Source organism: Peromyscus maniculatus, chromosome 7, assembly GCF_049852395.1.
Source record: "Peromyscus maniculatus bairdii isolate BWxNUB_F1_BW_parent chromosome 7, HU_Pman_BW_mat_3.1, whole genome shotgun sequence".
Lineage (NCBI taxonomy): Eukaryota > Metazoa > Chordata > Mammalia > Rodentia > Cricetidae > Peromyscus > Peromyscus maniculatus.
Window position 1 is genome coordinate 75,389,646 of NC_134858.1, and position 13,666 is coordinate 75,403,311.

Below are 13,666 nucleotides of genomic sequence, written 5' to 3' on the forward strand. Positions count from 1 at the left end.
CTTCACACTGTCTTTTCATGTGCCTTGTGGGTGATGGGGCATGGGCAAAGACATGAAAATCATCCTGGTAGAAGCCATCGTTGCAGATCTTTGCTGCCAAAGGCACTCAGTCCGCACAAAGGCAGAGTGGGATGCTATGATAAAGGATCGCCATCCAGGAAAGGCCTGCTCTGCACTGAGACAAAGGCAAGGTGCCCTTGGTGCAAGACCCCATCCAGCTCTCAACTTGTGAAAGGAAGTAGCCTCAAGAGTTTTCCTCCTAGAAAGCAACAAACAAAAACTGTAGGCAGAAGTTTCTCTCTCGCCTGCCTGTTTCCAAGCACCCAGCAGTCGCTTCCCAAATAATTGACTCGAAGGCTTAATAGTACTTACAAATGTTCTCCCGGTAGCTCAGGCTTATTACTAACTAGCTCTTACACTTAAATCAACCCATAGTTCTTTTTTTATGTTTAGCCACGTGGCTTGGTACCTTTTCTGCATGCGGCATTCTATCTTGCTTCCTCTGCATCTAGCTGGCAACTCCTGACTCCGCACTTCCTCTTCCCAGAATTCTCCTAGTCTGCTTGCCCCACCTGCACTACTGACAATCAGCATTTTGTTAAACCAGTTTGAGTGGCAAATCTTTACAGTGTACAAGAGCATTATCCCACAGCAGAAAACTGCTGCTAATGAATTTCAGGGAAGCTGACTCCATCCCAAGCTGGCAGTCAACTCTGGCAGTGACATCCACCTGGTGCAGTCTTTAGAGCAATGGCTCTCAACCTGTGGGTCGTGACCCCTTCGGGGTTGACTGACCCTTTCACAGTGGTCGCCTAAGACCATGGGGAAACACATTACAATTCATCACAGTAGCAAAATTACAGTTACAATGTGGCAACGAAAATAATTTTATGGTTGGAGGGTCACCACAACATGAGGAATTGTGTTAACGGGTTGCAGCATCAGGAAGGTTGAGAGACAATGCTTTAGAGGCAGGAAGAGTGTAAGAGGGGAAGAGTTGTGAATACTTCCTCTGCAGTTTTAAGGCGCCACTGAGGCTAGGCTTCATGTGTGACACGGGAGTCCCTACATCAAGTCCCTAAGAGGAAAGAGACTACGAAAGACTGTTGTAGGAAGCTCTGAAGGTAAAGCCTGAGTTGCAGGGGAGACTCCATTATTGGAAGATGTCAGAGCCATGACATTTGCCAAGGGGAGTTACGTACAGGGAATGGAACTAGCCTAAAAAAGACGTGCATGTTATAGGCAGCAAAGCTGGAGGGACAGAGCCAACTAAGCCCCTTGACATTGGACTTGGAGCTACAGGATTTGGCGTGTTTGCTTTGCTGGGTTTTCATTATATTTTGGCCCAGCATTTTTTCACCCTGGCCCCGTTTTCCTCCCTTTGGAATGGTCATGTATATTCTGTACCATTTTATGTTTGATGTATGTAAAATTTGCCTTTTGATTTAACAGAGGGTTACATCCAAGAGATTATTTTTAAGTCTCAAAAGAGACTTAGGACTTGGGATCTCTACCCAGTGTTGAGAGGCTCTGAAAGACTAGAGACTTTTAAAGTTGATATAAATTCATTTTACATTGTGATATGACTATGAACCTATAGGGGTCAGAGAGTGGAAAGTGGTAGTTTCAATGAGAAATGTCCCTTATAGGCTCACTTGGTCCCAGTTGGGGAGGTTTAGTTAGTGTGGCCTTGCTGGAGGAAGTATGTCATTGGTGTAGAAGGAGGAAGCTTTGAGAATATATACCACCCACTGCTTCCAGTTTGCTGTTTTATGCTTGCCTTTGAAGATGTGAGTCCTCCACTCTCTGTTCCTTCCTCCATGCCTTCCCACCACAACAGACTCTTATTCCTCTGAAACTGTAAGCCTAAATGAACGCTTTCTTCTCTAAGTTGTCTTGGCCACAGTGTTTTATCACAGCAGCAGAACATTAGTTCATACACCCTCTTCCTGTCTCTTCCCCGGAGCCCTCCATGACATGGTCTATTTTGCTCTACCACGATCTCCCTGCCCTAATCTTCTGCCTCTTATTGGCTCAGAAATAATGGATCCAAGGGATCATGGACTGAGGGCACAAGCCCAAGTAAATCTGCTTTTAAACTGTTTTATCAGAAGTTCTAACACCCTAGTAAAGATGTGAGCTCTGGAGCCTGGTTGTGATAGTATTGCCTCCTGTATGAACCCATTACAGAGGGATTTTGCCTTTGTTTGCCTATTGTTGCTTTTGGATTTGGGATAAATCTGAGTTCAGGGTGGAGGCAGTTCTAAAAGCATTCCTTGGGTCCCTGAAATCCTGCCAACAATTGGCCAGTAATCTCTCAGGGGCTACCACGGGGATCCCTCTTTCAGAAGACCAGCCTCTCTAAAGACTTTCTGCTCATCTTTTGCTACGGCCATAAATCTTGATTTCTGTTTCTCACTCAGGGAACACAAAGCCTAGGTCCTTGGTGTTGACATTGACATAAGCCTTCAGGAGAGAAAAGAGTAAGCTGGCAGCAGCGTTTGTCACCCACTGGCTGTGGTCAGCACTACCGACCTGGCTGGGAGGTGTTACCATCTTTCTTCTCCCTGCTTAGTGATCTTGGAAGAGTCACGTGATTCATGAGAAAGGGTGTTGACGAAGACGCAATGACAGAGTAACTATATCCCAACAACTACAGGATAGTATGAGCAGGGCAGCAACTTCTTGTCTCCTGCTGCCAAGCCTGCTTGATAATAGGAATCACTTGTGGGATTTCCTAAACTCTGGTTTGCTGCCCCTTTGCTTCAGTGAGTCACACTTGGTGAGCACAGAGCCAGGATCCTGTGACTCTCAAACTCTTGATGACACCACTAAGGAACAACACGCAGTTGAGCAAATCTCTGGGGAGTGATAGCTGCCATCTGCAAAGGGTTTTAGAGTTTAGGGGACAATTTCACACACAGTTTCTCATTCTTTTTTTATTAAGAGATTTTCTATTCATTTTCCATACCAACCACAGATTCCCCTGTCCTCCCTCCTCCTGCCCCCAGTCCCCCCCAATCCAGCCCCCATTCCCACCTCCTCCAAGGCAAGGTCTCCCATGGGGAGTCAACAGAGCCTGGTGCATTCAGCTGAGGCAGATCCAAGCCCCTCCTTCCTGCACCTTGAGACCTTCCTGTAAAGTGTCTCACCATAGGCACTGGGTTCCAAAAAGCCAGCTCATGCACTAGGAACAGGTCCCGATCACACTGCCTGGGGGCCCCCTAAACAAGCTAAACAACTGTCTTGCTTATCCAAAGGGTCTATTCCAGTACCATGGGGGCTCCTCAGCTGTTGGTTCACAGTTAATGCATTTCTACTTGTTTGGCTATTTGTCCCTGTGCTTTTTCCAATCATGGTCTCGATATCTCTTGCTCATAGAACCCTCCTCTCTCTCTCTCTCTCTCTCTCTCTCTCTCTCTCTCTCTCTCTCTCTCTCTCTCTCGCCAACTGGACTCCTGGAGCTCTGCCTGGGATCCGGCCATGGATTTCTGTATCTGCTTCCTTCAGTCACTGAATGAAGGTTCTATGATGACAGTTAGTGTATTCAGCCATTCAATCACCAGGTAGGCCAGCTCAGGCACCCTCTCTGTATGACAGTTTCTCAGAAAATTGGGAATCAATCTTCCTCAAGACTCAGCTATACCACTCTTGGGCATATACCCAAGGAATGTTCAATCATACCACAAGGACACATGCTCAACTATGTTCATAGCAGCATTATTTGTAATAGCCAGAACCTGAAAACAACCTAGATGTCCCTCAACTGAAGAATGGATAAAGAAAATGTGGTACATATACACAATGGAATACTACTCAGCAGAGAAAAACAATGACATCATGAGGTTTGCAGGCAAATGGATGGAACTAGAAAATATCATCCTGAGTGAGGTAACCCAGACTCAGAAGGACAAACATAATACGTACTCACTCATAAGTGGATACTAGATGTAAAGCAAAGAATAACCAGACTACAATCCACAGCTCCAGGGAGGCTAGCTAGTACGGAGGACCCTAGGAAGGATGCATGAATTGCCCAATGATAAAGAAATGGATGAGATCTACATGAGCAAACTGGGGGTGAGGGGAGTAATGGAGGGAAAGGGACAGGGGATGAAAGCTTAGAGGAGTGGGAGGTTTGAGCTGGAATGGGAACAGGGTGGGAGAGCAAGGAAAGAAATGCCATGATAAATGAAGACACCATGGGAATAGGGAAAAGCAGAGTGTTAGGGAGGCTCTCAGGAATCCACAAGGATGACTCCACCATAGACTACTAGCAGTTTCTCATTCTTATAGCACTACAGACCTGATGATACAATTCTCCCCACTTTTCAGGGGTTCAGAAAAGTGAGGTGATTTGCCTGTGACAGTATGTACATATTCAAATACCTATGGACGACAGGCAGTTTCATCCATCCTTTTAAATCACTGATTAATTTGTTCATCTACTTGCAATTGAGCATTCACTTGTGTGGTGGTTTGAATGAAAATGGCCCCCGTAGGCTCATAGGGAGTGGTATCACTTGAAAGGATTAGGACATGTGGCCTTATTGAAGTAGGTATGGCCTTGTTGGAGAAAGTGAGTCACTAGGGGTGGACTTTGAGGTTTCAGAAGCTCAAGCCAGGCCTGGTGGCTCACTCTCTCTTCCTGCTGCCTATGGATCCAGATGGAGAACTCTCAGCTACTCTCCAGCATCATGTTGGCCTGCATGCCATCATGCTTTCTGCCATGATAATAATGGACTAAACCTCTGAATTTTAAGCCAACTCCAATTAAATGCTTTCCTTTATAAAAGATGCTGTGGTCATAGTGCCTCTTCACAGCAAGAGAAACCCTAAGACAACTTGTCTAAAAAATATACATTGTATACAGATGCCTCCTTGAGCCTCATTAATAGCAAGTTCTGTTTTGCCATTGCTTTCTAGGAGGAGAAAACTCCTTGGACCATTTCTTTCCACAACCTGGAAGCTTAGATGAGTGGGGTTTCCCTGAGGGCACCCTTCCCTTTGTTCTCATGCAAACCAGGCCTCTCCTTGATGGTTGCTAACCCCCTTAACAATAACAGCTGCTCTTGCAGCATGTGACTTCACTAAGTTTTAAGTTTTTGGTGCTCTTTTTCTCTCCAGCCCAGAGACTTTGTATTTCTTTCTGTCCCAGTGGCTATTTTTCACTGTAGACCTGCATAAGCCTGATCAACAGCAATGGCTCCACGGACAACTCAATGTTATGTTGTCTTGAAATTTCCTCTGCCAAAGAAATTCATCTACTCCCTTTTTATTTAGCCTCAGGGAAGTTCTCAGGACATGGACAAAGTAGCTACATTCTTTGCTAATATATCACATTAATGGACTATAACCCAGTTGCCACTTGGTTTCCCCGTGAAACCTCTTAAGCTGAGCCTCCACCATCTGCACTGCTCTCAGACTGTTGTCTTTCAGTCTTCTACGATAACGATCCACTAAGCTCTGTTTACAGCATCCAACCACTTTTATAGTCAAAAGTTCTTCATTCCTCCGAAACCAAAATAGTTAGGTTCTTCACAGCAACACCCCACTCCTGGTACCAACTTCTGAATTCGTTGCTATAATGAAACACACCGTCACCCAGGCAACTTATAGAAGAAAGAGTTTATTTTGGCTTATGGTTCCAGAGGAATAAGAGGCCATAATGGTGAGGAAGCCTCCCAGCAAGCAATAAGCATCATGACCAGAGCACGAAGCTGAGAGCTCACATCTTCACATGGAAACACAAAGAAGAGTTAACTAGTGGCACAAGGTTTTAAATTTAAAAGCCCAGCCTAAGTGATATACTTCTTCTTACAAGTCTGTACCACCTAAATGTCCCCAAATAGTGCCACCAACTGGGAACCAAGTACACTGGTTAGTTTTATTGTCACCTTGATACAAGCTATAGTTATATGGGAAGAAAAAAATCCTCACCTGAGGGATTGCCTCTTTCATGTTAGCCTTTAGAGAAGCCCGTGGGATATTTTCTTGATTAATGTTTGATACGGGAGAGTACCGCCCACTGGGGGCAGTACCATCCCTAGGCAGATGGTCCTGGGTGATACAAGAAAGTAAGTTGAGCAAGCCATGGGGAGCAAGTCAGTAAGCATTTTTCACTTATCTCTGCTTTAGTTCTTGCTTCCCGGTTCCTGTCCACCTTGGATTTCTGCCTTGGCTTCTCTCAATGGTTGACTGTTTCAGGACATATAAGCCAAATAATCCCTTTTCTTTTCAAGTTGTTCTTGGTTCTGGTCCTTATTACAACAATAGAAAGTAAACTATGACACCAATGTTTAAATGCTGGAGCCTATTGAGTATGTTTCTCATTTAAACTATCACAATGGAAATTTTTAACAAGAAATAATGCATGACTCTTCATTACCACACTATTTCCAACAGCACAAGCCCACCACCATCCCAGATATCCTAGGATGGAAGAATAATTTTCCCAATACTGACATCTTCCAGGGTATTCCTGCAGAAAAAGGAGTGGACCCTCTGTGAAGCTGCCTAGGAAACAATATAGCCTTGTGTTTAATACAGCATTAATAGAGGTTAGAGAGCAAGTTCCTCAGTGCTGAGCATTGACACAGGAAACTGTCACTAGATGACACCTCACGACTCTAAACCTCGGGCTTGGATCTCAGCCCACTAATCACACAGTGAGAGGGGCTGGCCATACTCCCAACCTGGAAACTGATCTGGCAAAAGAGTGTGAGAGATTAGGCGATAGCACACATCAACACTGGGATATCCAGTCCCCTCCAATCACAAGGACAGGCTGCTACTTCCTCCACTTAGCTTGAATGTCCTCACTACTTGTGGAGGAGGGAGTTGGATGTTGACAGGCTAATCCTTTGCTGTGGGTTTTCTAACAAATTCCATGCCTGCAGGCTGGATATGCCCATTAGGCTTCATTTATACCTGACTAGTGAAGTGAGGTCTGCATCTAGACAGACAGACACCATACCTTTCTTGAAGATAATCAACACATCAAAGGTTACCATTAAAGATAAGACAACCACCATCTGTAAGGACAGCTAATTACTAATTGCTCCTGGGAACCCCGAGGCATCATTAGCATGCTAAGCAAGCACTCTACCACTGAGCTGCAGCCCTAGCCCCAGGGTAGTACTCTTGAACTTTATAGGGCTCCTGGAGAGTAAGGCGGAGAAGCGGGGAGATGTGTGATCTCCAAATGAAGACTGATTTGAACAAAGAACATATAGCTAGCCTGGTGGTTGTCTGCACAGATGTCCTCAAATTCCTCTATTTCCAGGCAAATTTCTCATTTCAGATCCACTCCATTCATCTTCGAGACAGCCTGGACAAACGACAATAAACAAATCTGTAGGGAAGAAACAGTATCAGAAACAGGTTGGCTACATAAAATGAGTTTTTAAAATTATTAGCTCATTATCCTCTTATGATCAAAGATACTAGGATCATCAAGGACAAAGAGCTCTTTCAAAAGGTTTATTTATTTGTAGCCAGGCATAGTGGCACATGCCTTCAATCCCAACACTTAGGTGGCAGAGAAAGGTGGATCTCTGTGAGTTTGAAGTCAGCCTGGTCTACAGAGTGAGTTCCAGGACAGTCAGAGCTATATAGTGAGACTCTGTTTCAAAACAAACAACAAACACAAAGATTTATTTATTTTTATTGTATGTGTGTGGTTGTCTTAGTTAGGGTTTCTGTTGCTGTGGAGAGACACCATGACAATTCTTATAAAGGAAGGTGTTAATGGTGGGAAGCATGGCGGCATGCAGGCCACTCTAGACAAGTGCTCCATCGCTGCTATTTTGTCCTTTTTTTCACTTAAAAGTGTTTTATTTGCAAGTACATTGTGTGTCTATAACTGGTGTGTGCTATTTGGTATGGCTATATGTGTACATGTGGGGTGAACGCACATGGCGGTATGCATGCCCGTAGAAGCCAGAGTGGCAGTGCATTTCTTCAATTATTTTCCATCTTTTTAAAAAATTTTTTGAGATAGATTCTCTCACTGAACCTGATGTTCTTCTATTCAGCTGCCCTGGATAGCCAAAGAACTTCCGGGTTGCACCTCTCTCCACCCCTCACCCCCGGCATTGTAGACACAGATGTGTGTCACCACCCCTGGCTTTTTATGTGCGTTCTGGGATTGAGAACTCAGGCCCTCATACTGGCACAGCAGGCACCTCACCAGTCAAGCCATTCACCCACTCCTGAGCTGCACGTGAGCACGCCACAGAGCTTGTGCACCAATGTTATCACAGCACCATTCACAGCAGTTAAATTACGGAAGCAACCTACGTGTCCAGCAACAGAGGCCTGGATAGAGAGAACGTGCTGTATTCACAATGGAAGACTGTTCAGCCACAAAGAATAAAGTTATGTCACTTTAAAGAAAAGGAATGCAACCAGGGACCATGTGTATTAAACAAATTGAGCCAGTCCATCTTAGAAACACAAACATCTCTTTTTCTCACATGTAGTTTTTAAATTTTATATAAATGCATAAAGTCATGTGTGTACAAATAAAATGAAATTAGAATAAAAACTGTCTCAGGGATTAAAAGTGACAAAGGGGTGGGTGTGGGTGGAATATGTTCAACTTACATGCTTGTATGAATGTCCTTATGCAAAACAGTACCATGCACCATGAATTATACAACGAAAAAGGATTTTAAAGAAATAATTGTCCATCTCTCTGTTTCGCTCTGCTTTTAAAAGTACCTCTTTCAATTATTTATACACATAATCTTGAACTGTTTTCCATCCCTCAATCACTATGATAAAACAAGAAAACCATGTAATCACTTTTATGAAGGGCTGTGCTAGACACTAAAGTACTAGGTTTGAATAAAGTAGTCTCTGTCCCCAACCTCGCCCAGACACAATAAAAATTTACGAAGTATGATTTAAATTCCAAGAGATAATGGGGGGAAGAAATAGAGGTTTGTCTCTGTTGACTGGAATCCATTGCTTGTCAGGCCTGGTCACATGGCCATGGCTGGTTCCCTCACAAAGTGTATAGTCAGGCGGGGGAAAGCGATGTGGTTTGCAGGATGGGAACTGGGGGAATGAGAAGTCAGGTAATAGAGGAACACTGTCAACCATGGTAGGCATCGGAAGAAGGGTGAAGAGCAAGGGAGAAGCATGCTGCGGCCGCGATCAGGAAAGTCACAGCTGCATCAGCATCATCAGGACCGGCCTGCAAAGTCTCCCCCGCTAAGCGGATTTCTGAGGGTTCAGGTGGCCACTCTGGAGGATGTAGGGAGCCTAAGCTAATCAGATGGGATCAGACAGTTATTTTCATTCCAAAAGATCTATTTACTGTCTAGGAATACTTTTTTTCTCTTTTCTGTTCCTTTTTTCTTGTTCTTTCCCAACCCATGTTTCAAAGATTACTCATTTTGAAGTCCACATTTGCAATTTAGTTTTTAAATATTTATCTACGTATATTTTATAAGACTATCTGCAAGGTACTCTACATATAATTACATCATCCATATTCAGGATTATTTTAAATTTTAACTTTGAAACAGAATCCAAATTACTCTTTGAAATCTCTGCTAGAGGCTGGAGAAATAACTCAGCAGTTAAGAGCACTGGTTGCTCTTCCAGAAGACCTGGGTCAAGTTCCCAGCACCCACACAGTGGCTCACAACTATCTGGAACTCCAATCCCAGGGTGTCTGAAGTCATCTTCTGAACTCTATGGGTACTCCATGCATGTGGTGCACAGATACACACACAGTGAAAACACTCACATATAAAAACGATTGATTTTTAAAATAAAATAATCAAAGAACAGAATTTCTGCTGAATCTTCAAGGAACTTAGATAGAATAGCATAGTCTAGATCTTGATTGTGCTTACATGAATTATTCTAGGTCTTAAGAGGAATGTGTGACGTGTTTCACAAAATGGCCAACTGCGCTTCAGCCTTAGCAAATAAAATTCTGATTATAAGTTTGAAAAACTATTGTTAAAGAGAATTCTTGAGATAAGAGAAACAATCGGCCCAAATGATTATTGTCCTGGTGTGACCAATAAGCATTCTGGAGGTATAGGATGTATGTCGAGGGAGTGTTGGTTTTAATGTGGCGGCGCTGTGTTATTCATTAAGTGGTGGTGTTACTGTGGGAGAAAGGCCACGAGGCAGGACAAAACCCACTGTCAGAGCTTTATTAGGAGAAGAGAGGGACAGAAGAGAGCATGACCAGGTCCCTGGGAGACATGTGCAGAGAGAGAGGGCGGGGAGGAGAAGGGGGAGGGGTCTGTGTCCCGCTTCTTACGGATTCCCCTGCACATGCGCATATGGGCTTGCAGAGCTACGTCATGCATGCACATAGATTGTGTGGTCACGCTGTGTGCAAATTACACAATCACACATTGCGCAGATTATCTAGGATGTCAGGCCCCTTACTTGACTATGGAACTGCGCATGTGTGCTCATGTAGCTGGGGGGGGGAGTGGCCAGGAATTTCAACAGGGAGCAATAGCAAGGAGAGAGAGAGAGAGAGAGAGAGAGAGAGAGAGAGAGAGAGAGAGAGAGAGAGAGAGAGAGAGAGAGAGAGAGAGAGAGAGATATCATTGGCCTCTTTTTCTTTGATTATTATTGTTACATACATGCAAACACATAAATATATGAACACAGCCTGAGACTGTTGAGTGTTGCTTATAGGTATATGATTTCAGGGCTGATCCCATAACCAGTTAGGAGCTTATCTATGGGGCAGACTTTCTCTCCCTTTCTCAGCGGTCATGAACTGCCTGACCTGCCTTCCATGTTAGCATCTCTATTGATATTGTCTCTGTTCCAATATTGTTTAGGCAGGATTATTGCTAAGATTCCATGGGTGTAACTTCATTAACCACTTCTAGAAAACACAGTCCCAGCAGACTTTGTAGCCCTAGCTCTTACAATTTCTGTCCGCCTCTTATGCAATGTCCCCTGAACCTTAGATACAAGGGTTGTATTGTAGATACAGCAAGTCAGGCTGGGCAGCCCACGACCAGTTGTTTTCTGCATTTTGACCACTTGTAGCTCTCTGTAATGGTTTCTATCTGCTTCAAAGAGACACTTTTTTGAAGAGGGTTGAGAGCTACACTCATCTGTGAGTAGAAGGATAAGTATTCAGAATGCCGTTCGAAACTATACTGGTTTAGCAAAGTGGCAGCATTAGTTTCTCCTCGAAGATCCATGGTCTCCTTAACCATGTGCAGTAGGCTAAGTTGTCAGTACCAGGAATGATTTTCCCTCCAGTTAAGTGGGCCTTAAATCCAGTTAGACAGTGCTAGGGTACTGCCAAGATAAAAATGCCACTATTACACACTAAGGGATATCTTTCCATGCTGGTCATTGTTGTGGTTCATAGGTGTCACTGCTGGATATGGGTTGCTTTTTTCCCTGGACAGCTTGCACAACATCTTCCAGCACTATGAAAGCTAGTCCTCAGGGAAGAGACTCTCAGGTCAGATCCAGCTCAGTTCTTCTGATTCTTATGTCCAAAGTATGTGGTGTCTTCAACAATGAGGATTTAAGTTCAACTTCTGGGAGTCGACCAAGAGCAATAGCAATAGCCTATATTGTTCTAAGAGCAATAGCAATAGCCTATATTTTTTTGGGAGTCTCCTGAACAACAACTAGAAAGGAGGCTTCTTATGCCTGCTACTGAGTTTTTTTGTTAGATAGTCTATGAATCTTGGAGAAAGCATTATCACCCCAATTGGCATAACTTCACTTAAACTATATATGTTTGGATACACATACAATTATATGTATTATATACAATTTTAGGTAAATATAAAATGATTCCTTATAGATTTTTCAAACATCCTTAATGTTATTTATTCCCTTCCACTGTCCTTTCCTCTACATTGACCTCCCTTCCCCATTCTCAGTTAAAGGCCCTCCATTGGTTTTTCCCCATTTCTCCCTTCCTGTCACTCTATCTTTCTGTGCCCTCTATAATGCCCCCTCAATGATAGCCTTCCTGTGTTCCTGGTTTCTTTGGTTATTTTAGGCTATATGCTCACATCTGAAGATTTGCAGCTAAGAATCATGGATAGAGAGAACATGCATTTGCCTTTCTAGGTCTGGGTTATCTCACTCAAGTATAGTGTTTTCTTCTATCCGTGTAACTGCAAATTTCATGATTTTATTTTTCATAGCTGAATAGAATCCCATTATGCAATATGTACTATACTTTCATTCCCCATTAATCTGTTGAAGAACATGTAGCTAGCTAGCTATTGTGAATATAGCAGCAATAAACATCGCTGAGACATATTTTTGATGTAGGATGTCCGTCATAGCTAGATCATTTGGCAGATTTATTTTTAACATTTTGAGCAGTTTCCACACTAATTTCCAGAATGGCTACACCAGTGTGCATTCCCAACAATAATGCATGAGGGCTCTCTTTCCCCACATCCTCACCAGCATTTGTTGTCAAAATTGTTTTAATTCACACTTCCCTAATTGCTAAGGATGATGAACATTTTTGAGATACTTCTTAGCCATTTTTATTTCTTCTTTGGAGAACTCCCTATTCAGATCCATAGCCCATTTTTTTTTTATGTTAGATCATTTATTTTCTTGATTCTTTGTTTTTTGAGTTCTTTATATATTGTGGCTATTAATCTTTTGTCAGATGTATAGCTGGCAAAGCTTTCTCTCCCACTCTGTGGCTATCCTCCTTACCCAATTAACTGCCAGGGATGCCTTTCTGTATATTGTGAATGTGTTGCTCTGACTGATTGATAAATAAAACGCTGATTGGCCAGTAGCCAGGCAGGAAGTATAGCATAGGTGGGACAAGCAGAGAGGAGAATTCTGGGAAGTGGAAGGCTGAGTCAGGAGACGCTGCCAGCTGCTGCCACCATGAGAAGTAAGATGTAAAGTACCCCTAAGCCACAAACCACGTGGCAACTTAAAGATTGATAGAAATGGGTTAATTTAAGATATAAGAACTAGATATCAAGAAGCCTGCCACGGCCATACAGTTTATAAGTGATATAAGTCTTTGTGTGTTTATTTGGGTCTGAGAGGCTGCGGGAGCTGGGTGGACACAGGAAAACTCAAAATACAATTGATTATTTCCTTAACTGTACAGAAGTGCTTTAGTTTTATGAGGTCCCACTTGTCAAAATTTTAAAAATAAAATGTGAACAGAAACTTCACAAAATGTACATTAATTTCCAATAAGTTTTAAAAGCCCAAGATCTTTAGTTGTTAAGAGAAATTCAAATTAAACTGCAATAATATACTACTGGAAACTCATTCATAATGTTAAAATTTAAATGACTGATACCCACCCAATGTTAGCAAGAATGTAAAGGAGACAGAACTTTCACCTGTGCTGGTAAGAATGTAAAATTTGGCAATCTAGCAGTTTCTTAAAGAGTTAAGCACACATCTGTCGTATGAGTCAGTAATACCAATTCTAGTGTTTATACAAAATAAATGAAAACATTCGCCCACAGAAAGTCTTGTGTAAGGAAGCTTATAGCAGCTTTATTCATAATAGCCCCAAACTGGAAACAACCCAGGTGCCCATCAATAGAGCAGAAAAATAAACTGTGATGGACTCAGACAGTGGTATGCAACTAACTGATGAAGAGAAACAAACTACTCGTACATGCAGAAACATGAATGAATCCCCAAAGTC